We start from the raw sequence: 20,786 nt of genomic DNA, 5'->3' as shown, positions 1-20,786 counted from the left end.
GGGTTTATTTTCAATTGGGATGTACGGGGAGAAAAATACTCCAGTAAAACCAGAGGATGGAAGGATAGGGTTATAGTTGAGAGAATCAGGAAACCCCGTTTCTACCACAGACTTCCTTTGTGATGTGTGCAAGATACTTAACTTCTCTGTGGAATGGGGATGAGAATATTTTCCTCCATCACAGGGATGGTTGTGATGATGAGGGTTAATTCCTCAATGCTTGTAAATCATTGAGGACCATAGATGAAAGCTGCTGTATAGATTGTACCTTCTTCTGGGCAGGAACCATATTTTTCTACTTATTTGCAAAGCACCTAGCACATTTTGGGGCATTTTAAAATTAATAGCTATTCCAGGCTCCATCAGTTGGGTCAGACCATGCCAGCAAAATGGGGACATGGGCCCTGATTCTGCACAATGCTCCATGTAGACCGTTTCCACACAAAGCAGTTTGCAGGATTGGGGCCATCGTCATTTAGAAACAGGTGGAAAGGAGCTTTGCTGAAACACACAGAGTCTATAATTTAGTTATTTTTGGTGTATCCTGGGTCTCTTTTAAAGCCTAAATCCTGCAGAATGTATACTAATCTGGGAAGCTGCATGTAAGAGTTTGTAACTGTAACTATATCAAGGGGGAACATCCAAAACAAATGTGATTTTTTTTTTCACAATCCTGCCTGGAAAAATTCTGCAGTTCCTTAGCCAACTGTAGTTTATATGAATTGGGAACAGTTGGACCAAAACCTGTATGATTTTTTTTTTCTTTGACAGAGGGATACAGGAGGAAATGCTTTCTCCCCAATGCAAATTTTTTAAACATAAACATGGATTGTCTTCCTCAAACGGCTCTCTGCATCATTTCCAATTCAAAACAACTCTCTGATTTCTTATCCCCGGGGGATTAAAAGGGGATGAAGACTGGCTCCACCTTTTGATGCATATGTATCAGCCCTGGGAGTAAGGAGGGGATAAGAGATCAGAATTTCAACCTGCCTCTGAATAAGCCTTAGTGGTTCCCTTTAACTATGGACATGTGAGACTGGAAGGCTACTTATTGTGGAGTTCCCTGGGAGTTTTCACTCCCCTGTGAAATATGATGTCTGGACACACCCTCCAAAGCCTTGTTTGGATTCAGTGGCTATGAAGGTGACAGATCAAAGGGAGTTACATCTCTCAGGAGAGTCCCCTCCTAACTTCTCTACTTTTGAGCATGCAAGGGGCTGAGGATGTGGTGATGCTGGTTGTGGTGGCGACAGCCAGGAGCTGATCTCTGAATTGTTTTGTGGTTGAGCAAGACTTTACTTTTGTTTGGTGTTTTTCTTTTCCTTTTTTGTACTGTTTGTCTAATGGCTAAACTGCTCCAAGGACCAGCCCTGTAGCACTTCTCAGGAGTGCTGGGAAAGGTAAGTTTGGAATGGAAAAAGGGGAAATGGTTAACTTTGTGATGGCAAAACGTAGGCAGCTGGGGTGGGTGTGCGTGCGCCTGTGTGGGTGGGGGAAGGCTGGTTGTGTGATAAAGGTGAAGGGCTGCCTCGACACAAGCAGGTGCACAAAGGGCTGGAAGCAGCTCTAGGAAAGCGGCTAGTCTTGCCTTTCAGGCACTCACAGCAGCAACACAAAGCGCTCACTATAAGGAGCCCGGGAAAGCTGGTGCCCATGGAAACGGGGTTTTGAAATGGCTACAAGCAAGAAACTTTACCTCATTGCTGTGGAAATGCAACTGGTTACTGGGGTTACTAACGGGCCCAGTTGGGGGTGGAGAGTCTCAGAAGCCTTTCGGAAAGTTTCAGATTTACACGGCTAGTTTCTCAAATCTAGCAATTGCTCCTGGTGAGCAAAGCAGCCCAAAGGGGCTATTTGGTTTTGTCAGTTAACGGTCAGATCCTTTGACCGTCAGCTCAGAAAAAAACACCTACTTTTCAGTTTGCTAATTAGGAAACATTCAATGATTTACTGAGCGGGATTTTCCTTCTGCTATTACTGGCTCTTCGGTCCATTGGATGCGTCCATTGTAGGTGATGATAATGATTAACAAACAGGCCCCTAAAAGAATGAAAAGTAATGAGAGGTGTTAGCAGACTCCTTGGTATTTTAATATTCCATCTGCTTACAGTGCCTCTGTTAAGCAGCTTTAGAATAATTTAAGATGGACACCGTGGAACTAACTGGCCTTCATCTTCCAAATCCTATGCCAAAAAATCCTTGCAAATCAGAAGGCTTTTTAGAGCCAATGGCGTTCGGTGTTTGGAGCAGAGTGTAAATATGGCTTTTAGTGAGGTGGGAATAATTCATAGCCCCCGCGATAACTCTGTCTGCACCTCAGGAGATGTCAAGGTGTCTGCTAGCGAATGAGAAGAGGGAGGCTGCTTTATTCATGGTCACTCAGGGCATACACTCGCTTTAAGTATTCTTGGGACTCTCCTGTGGGTAGACAAACCCTCAGAAACATTTTAGGCATCTCATTTTGCTTTGAGGTTGCTTGAAACATGAAGAATTTAAAATAAACCCCGGACTTCTTTCTGATCAGACACTACCGTCAGTACCAGTATTTCCCACTTTTCTCCTGTCTTTTGATTTTTTTTGTTCGAGACAGAGAGGAGAAATTTTATTTAAATGCTGCTAGAGGTTAACCTTGATTTCCAATTTGTTTAAGCCTGGGGTGGGGTAGTCAGTATTAGTGTTTACAAAAGGTATTTTTCTGCAGGGACTTAACGACTGAATTGCATTTGCAATGCTCACTCTTAAGCCATCAGCCACCCCTTCAAACAGCTCTGTTGAGGTCAGAGTTGGCACTGCCAGCCTTCTACAGAAGCAGGAGGCCATTCATTCTGCACACAGGTGTCACTGTGCAATCTTAACTTTTTTAACAATTAAAAAATGAAATCCTCCTTTATGCAAAAGAAGCTTGTATTTCCCAAAGCAAGAGAGTCCTTGCCATCTTTTACTAACCAACAAGATTTCCTTTGAAAGTAACTAATCTCTCCCTTTTGCTACCAAAAGTGTCACAGTTGCCAATATCTGGACACAATTAAACTTTTCTCACCAACTTTGTGATTTTTTTTTTAATGGACAGTTACTAAACCCAGATATTAGATGAACTCTGTACTGCATTCCTAGGCCCTACATTGTTATGTATTTGTATTAAGGGTGTGTCCAGAGGCCCCAAATGAGATTGCATTGTGCTATTCTCCCGTTGTGCTAGGCGCTGTAATAACACACAGTGAGAGACGGTCCCTGTTCCAGGGAGCTGACAAATCTCAGACAAGACAGGCAATGGGCCGGAGATGAAACGGGCACAGAGAGATGACGAGACTTGCCCAACTCATACAGCAGGCCAATTGCAGAGCCAGGAATAGAAGCCAGGTTGCTTGGCTCTTGACTGTTATCCACAGGACCATGCTGCCCCTGTGTTACCACTGGAATCAGTTTATGTTCTAGCTCTTGCTCAGTTCATTCACTTTTGACATCCTTGGACAACTGGAAGGATGAAGGGCGTCTTGCACTTTGCTGTTCCATGACATAAAGGCGTGATTTAGGCTCACAGCATAGGGTCTAGTGCATTGCATATGATTTCTTCAGTGCACAGTAGCACAGCTGTATATATTGTTCTGTCAAGACTATTTGGTTTTCCCTGACAAAGACATTTCCCCCGTCAATGAGAATTATTTATTTACCATCAGATGAATCAGGGGAACTGATCCCATTCCCATTGAAATAAATGGGTGTTTCCCCAAAGATTTCAAATCATGGAAGGGTTAGTCTTATCTCAGCATGCAGATTGAAAAGCAGAAAATACAGGGCATGCGTGTACACATGTGCACACCCCCATGGCAGTGACTCAGGATCCATACAGGGTTCTGCCATCAGAAAATCAGGTACCGGCTCATTGGGGATCCATTATGGTGATGAAAAATGGCTTCAACATCCCCTTGTGGTTGCGGGGAAGGAGCAAAAATTTGGGAAGCATTGGCTAGGGCATGCCTAGGGAAAGTGGTGGATGTGCTGATTCAGCATATTTTTGAGCAGCCTTCCTAGGAGCTCAGTTGTAACATAAAGTTTTTCTTCCCCAACTGAAACCCTGACTAAGGGAGAAGCAGCTGCAAAACTGCCTGTCTTCCCTCATGCTGAACCTCGCCCAGAGCATAGAAGGCCAGGCTGGCAAAGGGATTACATAATTGACATCTCCCTGAGCCAGCTGTTTTGTCAGGTGGCAGAAAAATCTGAACGTTGTAGGCTACTTGTGCAGAACAGGGGGTTTGATAAGAAGTTAAATTGTGATTTCTTGTGCATAGAGATGGATGAGTTACCCCAGAAATCAATGGCTATGAGCTAGGGTGTGCTGCCATTTATCTAGAAAAGCTCCAATGGATTTTAGGGGTACAAAATGTTCAGAACAGAGGGTGGAGCCCATGTAGTTCTGTGGTCCCATAAATCTCTAGGATAGGAAGCTCAACAAGTTTATTCAAAGATTAATAAAACCTCGCCCACTCTGAGCAGAACAACTAAATACTTAAAATGGCCTAATAGGCTTTGAATTCAAGAAGCCATGAGGCTGCAAAATGATTGGTGTGGGTTCTCTGTTTAAAACACTTGATTGTCTCCCTCTGGGCTCCTCAGCACACTTCTTGCTATCTTTAGCATGGATGAGTGGTGCCCAGAACAAGCTCTCTTGAGCTTCTCAGCCCTCTTGGAGGAGCCTTAGGAGGGACCCTTTAAAAGCTACATACTTCCAGCTATTTATGTATTTATTTGTATACATATTTCTATGGTGCCCATCACTGCAGTATCTGGGCTTCTTTACATAAGTGTATCAGCCACACTTCATAGTAAGCTTCTGTTAATGGATGTTAAACATGCAGGTAATATTTATTATACATGATTATAGCCCATCAGTAGAAAGTGTAGAGATCATTATAAACCATGGCTATAAACAATGTGTTGGGCTCTATTACAATCTATAACAATCAATTAACCATTTATTAAACATCTACTAATCATTTATCAATCCTTTATCAATGAAACCTTAATGTCAAGGGTGATCAGTGTATCAGAATATTAATTCCTTTGAGAGAGAGAACAAAAATCTCCTCCACCAATTAAAGCTGCTTATTTAGGAAGAATCAAATCTAGCTGGTTAGGGAGAGTTCAGAAACAAGCATCCGTGCAGTGTGGCCATTGTCTCAGTCAGAGAGAGGGAGTCAGTTTTCTGGAGTGACAAATACTTAATTAGGGTGGGATGGGTGCCAGAGTTAGTAATTTTAAAAATAAACATGAAAGCAGACAGGAATTCCTTGAAGCAAACCACTGTTTTCCATTGCAGTTCACTGCAGACAGTTTGACTTGGCAGGCCCATCGTGGGGGTACAGTAGCTGGCATCGCTGATAAGTCATTCCAACTGTCACTTTTTGGACGTTTTGCTTGGGCCTAATGCTATCTCACCTCAGTGATTGTGCTGTCCCCCATCTATGGCATTAAAGAGAATTCAAAATCAACCCAAAGTGTTCTAAAATAGAGCTGGATCTTGCAGTGCATTTTTTTTTTTTGCTGCCTGTTTATTAGATTGTAAAGTCCATGCTTTAGGGTCAGTGTCTTGAACAGTGACTGACTTGGTGCTGACCAAATAATCATAATCATCCTTTTCACAGTGACTATGAGGGGTAATTCTTCAGAACTGCAGACATGTGCATGTATCAATGTGCTGCAATGTGTGTTTAAGTGACCAGTTAGCTGGGATAACTAGCTACAAAATTATGTACAAAGATCTAAATTGTTTGTGCAATTACAGCAACCTTGTGCATGCAATCTGGCAAGCAGTTACGAACTTTACATAAGCATTCTCGGTAACTAAGAATTTGGCACATGACTGCATGCACATTTTTGCTCCTGAAAATGTGTGTGTACAAGTCAAAAGATATGACTGTTAAAATGATCCCTAAAGCTGATCAGGGAACTTTTCAACAAAACGGTTTTTTAATACAGATTTGTCTAAACCATTTATTATGAAAAGTTTCAGTGGGTTTTGACACACTTTTTTTTCTTTTTTTTTACTAGAAAATTTTTTGGGGAAAAAGGGATTTGAAACATTTTGTTTGGATACTTTCTAAAGGAAAAGAATCCAGTTCTCTGGTTCAAAATGACTTTTTGTTTTTACTTTTAAATTAATTTATATTTAAAAGGCTGGATTGAAAAAAAAAATCTCTTGATGTTTTTTACCTGAGTTTCAGGTTGAATAATTGCTGGGATGAGAAAACATTTTTTTTTTTTACATATTTATTAGGTCTCACTTGTAAGTCATATTACAAGAGAAAGAGTCTCAGTGATGCTAACTCTGGTTGACAGATAGCACAGGGATGAGTGCAGCATAAAAGCCTAGATGAAACCTGCACTTATTAATTCATAGGCTTTTCTACAGTGCTCATCACTGTGATATCTGAGGACACAACAGTAATGAATTCATCTTCACAACACCCTCGTGAGGTACTGAAGTATTATCCCCATTTTACCCATGGATAACTGGAGCACAGAGAGATTAAGCGATTAGTCAAAAATCTCACAAGAAATTGAGAATAGAGCCTAGATCTTCTGATTCTTCATCCAGGGCCTGCAGCATAGGGTCGTCCATCTTCTGTAAGATTCTACAATGAGTGTTTACAGAAACCCGTAAAATAGTCTATCATTAGAATGTTTCATTGATGGCTGCTGATTCTAATTTGTTTACTGTTGCTGTAGTGGTAGATCATTCTGCAGCTTTTGGTAGAGGATGCTCTTAGTATCTGTAGTGGTTGATCTGTCTGGTACAATATTTTATTGGCTTCATTCATACTTTATTAGTCAGCACAGCTGTTTAGAATTTTAACATGCTGCAGTTTATCATGCCTGTATTTTGCATTATAGCTAGAGATGAGCCTGAGCCAAAAAGTTCCAATCTAGAGCCCAAAGATTGCTAGGGGTCTGGCTACAATGGTCCACACTAAAACTATGAAGAGGTAGAGGCCATGGGGAAGTTTGAATATAGATCCACATTTCCCCAAGATTTGGGGATGTTCATATGTAGGGTTTTGGTTCAGGCCCCTCTCTAACTATAATCCACCTTTGGTGACAGCAGCTCTTTGGAAGGCAAAGGGGAATGGGGATGGAAAGTCTGAACTTCGTCGTTTGTTTAAAAAAGGTGCTTTAATTGGTATCATGTCAAAAATACAGAGGAGCGGACGTTTAAAAACGATGAGGTGTTAAACATTTAGCATAAATACAGCAATCAAATGGAACAAAAAGAGAAACACTAATATGTAAATAACTGTAGCCTCTCATTAGCAACTTCTTGATATAGAGCTTCTTCTAAGAGCACTTACCAAGACGGATCGTGACCCCTTTTACTGGACCTTAGGGTTCCCCAGATGCATCCATACTAGAAGGAGCAAACAGTCTTCTCCACTCCTATGCAATCAGTCCCAGATATACAGGAGAGAACTTTCCTTCAGGAGCAACCTTAGGACAAGAAGAAAAGGAGTACTTGTGGCACCTTAGAGACTAACAAATTTATTTGAGCATAAGCTTTCGTGAACTACAGCTTACTTCATTGGATGCATTCAGTGGAAATAGCCCACCTTAATTAATTGGTCTCGTTACAGTTGGTATGGCAACACCCATTTTTTCATGTTCTCTGTGTATATATATCTTCCTACTGTATCTTCCACTGCATGCATCCGATGAAGTGGGCTTTAGCCCACGAAAGCTTATGCCCAAATAAATTTTAGTCTCTAAGGTGCCACAAGTACTCCTTGGTTTTTTTTGCTGATACAGACTAACATGGCTACCACTCTTAAACAAGCAAATGTCCACAGAAGGAATGCACCACTTTGATTATGAATTTGAATTGCTGGAAAATAGTTGAAAATAGGAATCACTGAGTGTTCCATATTGAGATACTTAGAATTCTGTTACCTTGGAATACACTAATTTTTGTTTAACTACATCAAACTTTACTGGTATGGTTCCAACTCCTGTCTTTGGATCCAATTCACTACATGAATGCAATTCTTTGGACTTCAGTGGAATTTCATCAGCTGATACTGCTGGTGAAGTTGGCCTGAGAGTTTTGGGAAATGGCTCAGCTCTAAATCAGAACACAATATAATCCTTGTTACTCCATATCCAGTTTATTAAGACTTACGCCATGTGACTTGTATCATTGTGATCATCCTGTGTGAAAGCTGGGGGAGGAATCAGAAGGCTGTAGCTACCACTTACTCCCATATGCTGTATATTGGACAACGCATGTTAGTTTTACCAAATAGCAACATAAATATCAGGCATATCCACCCATCCAAAAAAATCTATGTCTGATATTTGTGCTATTGAATATTCAGCTACCCATCTCTTGGTTAGTTCTCATAGATCTAACGTGTACAGCCCATAAACAGGCCATGTTGCAACCACTTCAGGGCACTCCCGATCCCATGGTTTCTTGGACAGGGGAAGGAAAGATGATCTTTCCTTTTAGTTCTCCTCCTGGCCTCAGAGACAGAATTAAAGACTCTCTTTTTCAAGGGGTAGGAGGGAGAAAAGAGAAAATGTTTTGTCCTGCTGTCCCCCTCCCCAGGCAGAAGGGGAATGATGAGTCTTCCCACTCCTCTGAGTAGTGTGAGGTGGGGAGTGAAAATTTCTGAAACTGCAAAGCGGGCCAGGGAAGCAAATTAGCACAGCTTCCACTCGGATCTCCCCTTTCCATATCCACCATGGGCCTCGGCACTCAAGCCTCTACTTTCAGCCATCTTCTGGGTGCATGTGACTTTTTACCCCCCTTTCATCCCCCTACAGGGCATGGGGTTGGGTGAGTGACCATCTGGCTCCCTCCCCTCTCCATGACCTTTCAGAGATCAACTGGTTACACCTACTACACCCTGCTCACCCCAGTCCAAACACTGCTAAGATTGTACAGAGGGAGGTTGTAGGTAATTAGCAGACTAAATACAATGAGTATGACTGCTGCCTGAAACTGGCATTTCCCTTTGAACGTAACACACTGTAGACCTGAGAAGTCAGCATGGTGTAATGGTTACAGTAGGGGAGGCAGCGGAAAGGTATATTAGTTCTAGTCTCGACTCTGCTACTGATTTACTGGCAGGAACCGCTGGTATTCCTTACTCAGACAGAACTCCTGCTTAAGGCAACATTGAAGTCAGAGTTTTGCCTGAGGGAGGACTGCAGGAATAGATGGTGTGTGATATTCGCCTGGCAGCACTTCACCTTCCCATCAGTAAAATGGGGATAATATCCACCTTTGCAAAATGCTTAGAGAACCTTCGATTAAAGGCACTACATATGTCTGAAGTAGCTATATTTAGTAACAAAGATGGCCTTGCGCTTGATTCTCCACTCATTTACAATGACGTAAGGACTTGCTCTAAGTTGGGTGACCAGATGTCCCGTTTTTATAGGGACAGTCCCGTTTTGGGGGACTTTTTCTTATATAGGCACCAATTACCCTCCACCCCGTCCCTTTTTTTTACAGTTGCTATCTGGTCACCCTAGATCTAAGTCTCATTCAAGTCAATGGGAGTGTAGACAGGGCCTAGAAAATGGATGTAGAGAGGGCAGGCTGACTGGGAAATGCTCAGGAGGGAATGACTTGCAGTAGTCTTTGTAATAGTTACCTACCCCTGCGCACAAATCCACAGATGTCAAAAATCATGAAAATCACAGTTCAGATAACGCTGCCAAAGCTGCAGCTGCATGGAGCCCCAGGTCATCTGCTCCCCTGAGACTGATTGAAATGCTAGTGGAGTGCTTGCTGCTCACGCTTCGGGGTCACGTAGTGTGGAGTACAAGCTGCTCCATGCTGACTCGCAGCTTTGGAGTAGTTCTAATGACTTGACCTCCTTAGGGGAACACGGTCTCTCTTCACTTTAACGCCTGCATTGAGTTTATTGCAAGTTCTCCCCTCTTCCTGTTGAACAGGAAACCTTCATTCATTATTTCACTAACTCCCTCCACAGCCACACACTCCAGCTCTGGGCACTTCCCTACTGCCACCCCCCACCGGATTAAAGTGACTTCCCCTCCACCTCAGCTGGCATGGCAGAGCAGTTTCAGGAGACGTGTGGCGAGAGGGGAGTGTAACACTTAATCTTGGGACTTGCAGCAGGAAGCCCAATCAATGACTTCACAGTGGGACGCAGATTTGCTTGAGCCTGCCCTGCACAGAAACCTTGACTCCTGTTCCAGAATTAGTCTTTATGGCTGCACGTGTACTAGCTGAATAACCTGGTGTGTGACTCTGTGTACATATGCTTTTCTTTTTTGAAATACAATTTATTAGATTTTCTTGATAAATGATAAAATGAATGAGCTAGGGATGCCATATTCAGTGCTGATTCTACTAAAATCATGAGTACACATTCAAACAGAATGAAAAGCTCTCTCAAGCCTGCACTTTAAAGGAATAGCCACACAAGGGGTGACTGGGGTCCCAGTGGGGGCCAGCTGTGGTCACTCAATTAGGGTGAACTGCAAAGAATGGGGCAGACAATCCCCATAAAGCTGGTGGATATTCCAGTACTTAGATTTACTAAGCCAGCATAAAACAGCTTCTTTATTACCTTACTGGTTACTCAGAAGTCCCAACAACACAGTTCCCTTAAAGTGATCCAGCCTCAGGCCTCCATCCAGGTACCAATGTAAAATATGATGAAAATTTATGTAAATCTTATTTCATCATATAAAAGGAAAGGTTCCACCAATCCCAAAGGATCTGACACATTACCTCCCAGGTTCTTGAATATTCCAGATCTTACCCAAATACAGCCAATTCTTATTAACTAAACTAAACTTTATTAAAAAACAAAAGAGAGAGAGTAAGGTTAAAAGATCAATATACCTACAGACATGAGTTCAATTCATTTAGGTGCAGATTCATAGCAGAGAGGGTGAGCCTTGTAGTTGCAAAGATTTCTTTTTGAAATAGTTCATAAGTTATAGTCCAATGTCCAAATATCATATTCAGGGCATACCAGCATAACTGGGACCTCAGTCTTGCAACTCAAACTTCCCCTGATGAAGCCTAAGCAGATCTGAGGTAGCAGAATCAGGACCCAAGGATCTTTTATACAATTTCATGTCCTCTTTGACAAGGTGGGAGTTCCTCTGGGAACAAAAGGTAATTAGGATGACTTAGAAGGAGCTCCATCACAGGTACTTAACTGTAGAATTAACATAAGGCAATTTGCTTGTTCCTCCACCATTCACAGTACATTTCAAAGAAATGAATACCGAGATATCCCATGTTTTCAATTCATTTAAATGCTAGGATGTTTCTTTTGATCTCTGAACTATCAGAATACAGCACAGACAGGGACTGTTGATTACATTGTCCACATTACTCATACATATGTAAATACACAGAAATACAAACATTATCTCCCCACATGAGGGTTATTTATTTTACAGGATGTTTAACCCTTTCTAGCTATGCATCACACCCCCAACTTGAGACTGGTATGGAAGGTTGAAATTAGAGCTCCTGGGTACACCTTAAGGACTTTCCAACATTGATATGAGCTGTGTTTACACTGAATTCTTTGTAAGGCCAAATTATTGATGCAAGCTTTGGCCCAAGTTAAAAACTTAGTCCATACTTTGTGAAACACTTTAGTGATTCCAGGGTTTGGTCTATGTGTTAACTTAACATAGCCATTAATGTGCTTCAGTGAGCATTTACTCTAGCATTCAGCCATGAAGGCTGTGAGGTGCTGTACCTCAGTTTCCCCTTTGTGTGCAGCAGTTCAAACTTGTAGTGGTTTTTCTGCTGTGGAAAGTTTTAGAAATGTGTCGATGCATTAGCTGTGAAACCTTAACATTATTAGGCTTTTTAAAACAAAGTGTGTTCTTGTTGAATCAAACAGCATAATCATAAGGGTTTCTATTATGTACCATTCTTAACATGTTCAAGGGCTTTTCCAAAAGACCATGAACACTGTACATTTTTTACAGGTTTTGGTATGAGCAAGTTAGTTACAACCATTAGCAATAACATCAGTCTTATCACAAGTGTACATTTACAATCATTTTTGTCATGCCAAGCCTTTTGCTTAGATAAATCATTCTTTAGGTCAGCTTGTTCAATATCCCTTTTGAACCTTTGTAGCTTTTGCTTGACCACAGGGTCTTCCTTAACATAGGCTTTCAGTTTAACCACTTCCTTGGGGGTTTGGTATTTTAGGTTAACCTGTGGTTTTTATTTGCAAGGTTTAGTCCTTCCCTTCCTCCCTGTCCAGGAGGGTCAAAATCTGAACTCTTTTGTGTAACAGAATCCATTGATTGGCTGGGTGTGTCCTCTTTGCTAATGGCTACGGGCAAGTCTTTCTCCCCCGCAGTCAGTCAGGTAATTTGCATCAACACAGACACTAGTTTGTTTACTTGTTTTCAGATCCTCAAGCTTTACCAATTCCAAGGCTGGACTCTGTCTTAAAGAGATACCAACCATTTTCACTAGCATGTTAGAGTGACTCAAGGTTCTTTTGTCCTTCCCTTACCAACCTCTGCTTCCACATGGAATCAGATGCCAAGTCCACTAAGAGACTACAAGTCATATCCAAAATATCTAGAGATGAGAGTTTGCCTGCTCTCCCCTGCATCCTTGTGGGTTCAGTTATAAGGCTGTTCTACTCTGAAAAACCAGTAACCTGATCTTTCCTCAGACTGCTTACTTAAAGAGTCAACATTGAGACATTCATGTCCCAACAACATTGTTTCCCCAACAAGAGGGTTAAGCTTATAGGGCTGTTTAAACTCCCTAACAATTTTTATTCCATCTGAAATCTTCTCACAGCTATTCACACTGGATTATTTCAAAGCAAATTCAGTGGATTCATTTTCATTTGAAAGACTTCGACCATTAGGCACCAACACACTTTCCTCAGAAGAGAGACTGTTTACTATCAACAATGGCCCATTAAGAGTCAATGGAAACAATTCCTTTTCACAGACTTCAAAGACTTCACTAAGAAATTCCTTTCCTTCTACAATATCATGCACTGCAACAGATTCTTTCTGAGCTTTATTTATGTCCAGAACCGACTTTGGCACAATAGACAAATCACCACACTCCTTCTGAGTTTCACTTACATCCAGAATCACCTCTGGCCCATCAGGAGGATTTTTACACAACCCCCTTTCAGGTAACCCGCTAGACTTCATAGCCAAAAGATTAGAAGCATTCTCTTCCTTGTTACAAGTTTCCACACTGTTAGTGGGTAACATAGTCAAATCACCGTCATGCTTTCCTTGTACCCTGGCTATGATATTACCCTGATCAGACAAGGTTGTCATATCTTTACCCAGCAACACACTAGCAACAGGCAACATAGAAGCACCAGAATCGCTTGGTCTCTGGGAGCTATTTATGACATCAACTGGATGCAACCTGGTTACAATGTCATTACCCCTAGCAGACACAAATTTAGGACCACTTCCTTCCTGGGCTTTAGTTGTATCCAGAATCAATTCTGAGTCAACTGATACATTTTCAACCATCAAAGGCTGACGGGCTTCTTCTGACTGCTTTACAGACAGAGAACTAGAGTCAAACTTTTTCTCAGCAGGCATGTTGCTATTCAAAACAGACAAACAACTGGAGACATCTTTTTTTTTGTCTCAGCACCCATGGCTGATTTCAGACACATACCTGGACAGTGAGACAGCTTCCTTAACAGGCAAGTTGCCACTCCCAACAGATAAATTGCTATTTTCCACATCCACAAATAGTGTCTCGTGACACTGAGCTACTTTAAACTCATCACTTTTACCTGGGTCAGGCTTACTTTTGCAAACTTCACTAGCCAATAATTCATCACTAAATTTTTTTTTACCCTTTTCTTCCTCAATTAGGGCTTTAACCTGATCACCAACTTCAATTTGCTCTAGAGAAACATCTTCCTGAGCCTTATCTAATGCCAGATTCACTTCTGAGATACCAGATAGACACTCAGAAATTTCTTCCACATATGCACTGCTTCTTTGCACAGATACACCGCTATCTTTCTCATACAAACATTTGGAGAAACCCTCCATAGGCAAATCCTTGCCCCTCGTAAACATAGGTTCAGGATTATTTCTTTCCTGTGACTGGTTTATGTCATCAATTTGATTGAACAAAGTTTTAATATCATCCCCAATCAAAAAATCCTTAGGCAATAACTTCCTTACACCCGCTATAACTTCATGTTTAGCACCATTCCATTCAAGATGGATTCTGGGTAAAGGCACACTTACAGTAAACTCATAGAGGATTACAATATTCACATTCTTATCTGGTAAATAATCTTCCTCTTTGACAAGATCTGCTTTAACAAGAGTGATGTTAGAAGCTGTAATTTGCCCTAAACAGCTTTTATCATTGATTTTTACATTCTCTGCACAAGTTGTGGGGTTTCCTTCACCTGAGTTCACAGTAAAAGAATTTACATAAAAGGTGGCAGTGTTGGGGTATATTTGGTTACACACAGACAACTGTTTAGAGTCAAAAACATACCAACATTGTTACAAACTGGCTAGAGTCTATCCCCATCCTTGATGTTGAGAGGAGCTTGCTTTTCAGGATGATACAGTTCATGTTGTTCCTTTATTCTCGAGTTGGAGCTTAAGTTTTTGCACTTTTGCGTTAGCTTCTAGCTTCTGCAATGGAATATATGCCTTTCTTTGTTCATGTTGAAAACACAGGAATTCTCTTTCCGCAGCTTCTCCTTCCATATCAGCTATTTTTTGCTTTTGTTCAAGTTCTAGCTGCTGGTTTTTCACTGCAAGCATTTTCACTGGGTCTGCTTCCTTATCACTCGCAATTAACAGATTTCTCAGTTCCTGCTCTGGGGCCCAGTGGGCCCAGCTGAGGTCACTCAATTAGGGTGAACTGCAAAGAATGGGGAAGACAATCCCATAAAGCTGGTGGATATTCCAATACTTAGATTTACCAAGCCAGCATAAAACAGCTTCTTTATTACCTTACTGGTTACTCAGAAGTCCAAACAACACAAGTGATCCAGCCTCAGGCCTCCATCCAGGTACCCACATCAAATATGATGACATTTTCTGTAAACCTTATTTCATCATATAAAAGAAAAGGTTCTACCAATCCCAGAGGATCGGACACATTACCTCCCAGGTTATTGAATATTCCAGATTTATTCAAATACATACTACAGCCAACTCTCATTAACTAAACTAAAATTTATTAAAAAACGAAAGAGAGAGAGAGAGAGTATGGTTAAAAGATCAATATACCTACAGACATGAGTTCAATTCATTTAGGTGCAGATTCATAGCAGAGAGGGTGAGCCTTGTAGTTGCAAAGATTTCTTTTTGAAATAGTTCATAAGTTATAGTCCAATGTCCAAATATCATAGTCAGGACGTACCAGCATAACTGGGACCTCAGTCTTGCGACTCAAACTTCCCCTGATGAAGCCTAAGCAGATCTGAGATGACAGAATCAGGACCCAAGGATCTTTTATACAATTTCATGTCTTCTTTGACAAGTTGGGATTTCCTCTGGGAACAAAGGGGAGATATCCCGTGTTTACAATTCATTTAAATGCTAGGATGTTCTTTTGATCTCTGAACTATCAGAATACAGCACAGACAGGGACTGTTGATTACTTTGTCCACCCTACTCATACATATGTAAATACACAAAAACACAAACGGTATCTCCCCACATGTCTTTTGAGGGTTATTTATTTTGCAGGATGTTTAACTCTTTCTACTCTTGCGTCACACAAGGATTTCCCCTCTAGTCCAGGTTTTTATACTAGGTTCATTACCACAGTATCTGAGCATGTTGTTTGCAAGAAGCGTTTTTTTAAACGATGGATGCACAGAAACTCCCCTTATTACCTAGTCACTGAAACACTGGCTTTTGTTTTGCATCCTTAAAGCCACTGTGTGCTACACTAGGGCTCTGGAGTCCTGCTATGAAATAAGAGTTTTGTTTCAGTATGGTAGAACCTGTATTCCAATACTAATTGCCAAATTCTGTCTCTATGGCAGGGCTTTGCAGAGGCTGTGTTGTCAACAGAAAGCTTTCTGAACAGGCTACCATTCGGCTTATTCAAAATGCAACACCTTTCCAATATCTTATCACAGAGAAAGGTCTTAACTATAATCCTACATCTGTGAACCCTTTTTAAATTGTGAGGAAGGTCAGCTCCAGATCGGGCTCTAGATTTTACAAGGTAGGCCTCTCTCTACATTGTGCACATAAGGCCAGATCTGGCCCTGAGACACACAATTCTTCTTCCATTCAATGGTATTTGAATGTAAAATTTGACCCTTACTTTTTTTTCTTCTACTTGCCTGATTATCTGAATTTGGATGTTCAGTGTGTGTTTCATACAACTGTTAGATACAAATGTCAGCTGCTGTTTTTCTGACATTTCTAGCGGGGTCCCCCATGGATTGTTTCTTGTTCCAATGCTATTTAGTATATTTATCAACAATCTGTGTACTGATAGAGACAGCAGCATGGAGCCTGGATCACTTGCTAGGATCAGCTCAGTATATGCCACCTAATCTTTTCCCTGCAACTGCAGGGGCCTCGGGAATGGGTGGCATCTCAGTCTCTCCTGTTCTCTACCTATGGCGCCCAGCAGTTTGGACTCAGGAGGACTGAAATGCTTTAGTCTAGCCCAGTGGTTCACAGTCTATTTACTAAGATCAGAATTCAGTTACTCTTTGAGTCTTCTATCAGCCACTGTCCAAGGATCCCAGTCTGATGGTTTAATTAATGCATATATAATTGCTAAATTACAGAAATAGCAAGTAAATAATAAAAATGCAAGATTAGGTACAAAATGCACTTGCCAAATAATATGGAAAGATTCAGCTGCCTGAAACCTTACATGGGGCTAGATTCTTATATCCTTGCTCATGTTGGGTAGCAGTTTATTGCATGACTGGTCCCATTGACTTCAGTGGGTCTAGTCACAAAGTAATCTTACTATGCAACATGAATAAGGGTAACAGAATCAGGCCTAGCATAAAGAGCCCTTCATGTGATCCACAGCTTATCTGTTTTTGTCCTCTCTCTGCCTACTTAATGTTCAAGTCACAATTTTAGCAAGATGTGTCTCTTAGCCAGACCTCCTTTTCATGTTATAGAGCTCTATTCTGCCAAAGGACAGCCCTGGATCTAATGAGGCAGATTGCTCACTAGAAGAGCTGGTTCAACTGAGAACTCCCCATGGTGATGAATGGGCAATTTGCCACTTTTCAGAGCCTCTGGTGCTGCAGATGGATGTGTAGAGGAGCCCTTTCCCTCCATTGTCCCTCTATCCTTCCTGTTAAAAGCACAACACTTCTAAGTGCTCTAAAATCCACATGCTTGCAGATTCTCTCGAAATTTGCTATGGTTTGTGAGATAGCAGAGTAGGGTTAGTGACCCACATTTGATATCATTCGATCCAGGAGTTCCAGCGATTTAAGGCCTGAAAAAAATAGCTGTTTTTCAAAAAGTTTCTTGTGGGTTTTGTTTGCACAGATTTAAAGATTAAATTATTGAGGCGATGCGGGTCAGAATGGTCTCAATCAGTGTTTACTCAAGGTAGCACATGGCAAGCACTAAGTCTTAGGAGGACCCACATTGTGGTATTGGTATTTAAGAACACATTGACTTTGCTTGCTTAGATGTGCAATCTGGAAGGATCATAGTGATCATGGACCACATACAGGAGTACTTTACGCTTGTCTGGGTATTTCAAGGGAACATACCCATGCTGGTGCCCCAATGAACACCCTGCCACTGGTGTTTCTAGTCTGAACTTTGTACACCTGTGCAATAAAGATTTAATAACCCATGCTGCTTGTTACAAGTTGTGCCTGTTATATTACAACATGTTTTTATTTTATAGGGAGGTTTACTGTGAACACAGCAGAATAGTCAGCAGCTGGTCTAATCAAAATGTTTGTTGTCTCGAGTGGGGAGGAGCTGTAGGACTTTGCACGGGGGGAGGCAGGAAGGGTGGCAGGGACAGCGAGAGGGGTTCCAGCTGGTTAGGGGGTTGGGCAATGAGCATGGATGGTAGGCAAGCTTTGGACTGGTTGTTGGAGAAAATTTGTATTTTACTAGATCCTGGGGAATGGGGTAGGCAAGTGGCTATTTCCTGATTTTGGGCAAGATTAACATGGTGTTTCCAATTAGTGTGAAGGTTTGAAACTGACAGGGCAGGTACCTTGACTTTTGTGGGAAAGGAAATATATGTGTGGCCATATGTGTGAATTCTGGGAATTCCTGGATTATGAGGTTGCAGAAGTTTCCAGGAGAGCAAGAAGTACATCCGGACATGGGGATTGCTGACTACAAGCTGATTTGTCTCAATATGCGAACTGCAGGACACAATATATAGAACTGCCTGAATGGCTACTAACTCTTGCCAATAACATCTCTCTTCCTGTTTTAAGAAATAACTAGGAAGTTCAATGGCAAAAAACTATGTTTATGCAGAATTAAAGTTGGTTGGTGGTATGTTATCCCCTTGCAGTATGCTAAGTTGAGCAAAACTCAGACATCTGAAAATCTGGAAATGCACAGTTAAGGTTGCCCATTTCAACCTTAATTCCTCCTTCTTTCAGCAGTGCCCCAGTACACCCTGTTAACACTCAGACCTTTACTCTGCCAACCCCACAGTTAGTGAAATGTACAAACTCTTCACCTCCTTTTACAGCCCATTTACTCTCACCCACAGGGTTCCATCTAAACCTATTAAAAGACAAAAAGGGGGGAAAAAATTAAAGGTTGCTCCCATCACCTTCCCTCTGCTCTCTTCAAGCAATGTCTCAATAGCACATAGTACCACTGGCCTGTGGCACTGTAAGATTCAGGAAGTTCTAGATCCTGGCACGCACACACACACTTTGTCAACTCCCCCAAAAGAATATAATACATGTGCAATTTAAGAAACCCTTCACAGCCTTTGACAACTCCACTTACTCACAGGATACCATCTCAACCTACACTTCCACTTTACCATGATTAAAGCATTAGCATTCTCTCATATTCCACCTCACTGCTGGCAATAGCCTTGGTAATAAGAGCCCTAGTCTTTGCTATTGACATAATCTGCACCGTTCTGCATAGAAATGATGCATCCTGGAGGTATACATGCACCTCTTACCTTTCTCCTCATGTCACAATCACAGGTCTGTCACACACCTCAAAGTAACCCACATATCTCACAAACACAACTCAGCCAAGCAGAGCTAACTACTGCCTCCACCATTCAATACAGCTGTACCTGACACTGACCACACTCACTTTGCCGGGAGGGTATGCAGAGAATAAATGCCTAGGTGAGACTGCTCTCATATCCCAGCTTGCTACTGACAATACCCTTTGTAATAAAACCCCGTCCCCTGCTAATTATATAATGTACACACTTCTGCACTGAAAGGATGCATACTGGATCCTGAAGGTACACAAGTAACTCTTTCCTTTGCTCATACACATGAGATGGTGCAAAACATAGATCTCCTATCACCATCACAGCTCTCTGTCACACACCTCAGAGTAATCCACACATGTCCTCATATCATAAACACACCTTTACCAAGCAGGCCCAACTACTACCTCTACCATTTAGTTTAGGTTTCAGAGTAGCAGCCATGTTAGTCTGTATCAGCAAAAAGAAAAGGAGGACTTGTGGCACCTTAGAGACTAACAAATTTATTTGAGCATAAGCTTTCGTGATCTACAGCTCACTTCATCGGATGCATTCAGTGGAAAATACAGTGGGGAGATTTTATATACATGGAGAACATGAAACAATGGGTGTTACCATACACACTGTAACAAGAGTGATCAGGTAAGGTGAGCTATTACCAGCAGGAGAGCGGGGTGTGGGGGTTGGGGGAGAAACTTTTGTAGTGATAAACAAGGTGGGCCATTTACAGCAGTTGACAAGAACGTGTGAGGAACAGTGGGGGGGGGGAGGTGGAATAAACCTGGGGAAATAGTTTTACTTTGTGTAATGACACATCCACTCCCAGTCTTCATTCAAGCCTAAGTTAATTGTATCCAGTTTGCAAATTAATTCCAATTCAGCAGTCTCTTATTGAAGTCTGTTTTTGAAGTTTTTTTGTCGAAGAATTTGCCATCATGTGCCAGCAATGCCCCTCTGCCATGTACATTGTCCAAACTGGACAGTCTCTACCTAAAAGAATAAATGGACACAAATCAGACCTCAAGAATTATAACATTCAAAAACCAGTCGGAGAACACTTCAATCTCTTTGGTCACTCGATTACAGACCTAAAAATGACAATTCTTCAACAAAAAAACTTCAGAAACAGACTTCAACGAGAGACTGCTGAATTGGAATTAATTTGCAAACTGGATACAATTAACTTAGGCTTGAATAGAGACTGGGAGTGGATGTGTCATTACACAAACTATTTCCCCATGTTTATTTCCTGATCCCCACCCCCCCAGGTTCTCACACGTTCTTGTCAACTGCTGAAAATGGCACACCTTGATTATCACAACAAAAGGTTTCCCCCCCACCACTGCTTTCCTGCTAGTAATAGCTCACCTTACCTGATCACTCTCGTTACAGTGTGTATGGTAACACCCATTGTTTCATGTTCTCTGTGTGTATAAAATCTCCCCACTGTATTTTCCACTGCATGCATCCGATGAAGTGAGCTGTAGCTCACGAAAGCTTATGCTCAAATAAATTTGTCTCTAAGGTGCCACAAGTCCTCCTTTTCATTTAGTTCAGGTACACCTAATACACTGATTTCACC

General features: G+C 41.6%; 1 protein-coding gene across 1 annotated transcript in view; it reads left to right on the top strand.

Annotated features, from left to right (window-relative positions):
- Positions 1–1,074: 1,074 nt before the first annotated feature.
- Positions 1,075–20,786, top strand: part of SPATA13 (spermatogenesis associated 13) — a 326,208-nt gene continuing 306,496 nt past the window's right edge. The window contains exon 1 of the mRNA XM_048845931.2: positions 1,075–1,403. The gene's annotated coding sequence lies outside the window, so the exon portion shown is untranslated. The remainder of the gene's footprint in view (positions 1,404–20,786) is intronic.

This window comes from Caretta caretta, chromosome 1 (genome assembly GCF_965140235.1).
Source record: "Caretta caretta isolate rCarCar2 chromosome 1, rCarCar1.hap1, whole genome shotgun sequence".
In the NCBI taxonomy this organism is placed as follows: Eukaryota; Metazoa; Chordata; order Testudines; family Cheloniidae; genus Caretta; species Caretta caretta.
Note: the sequence above shows the minus strand (reverse complement) of the source record. Positions and strands in the feature narration are given on the sequence as shown.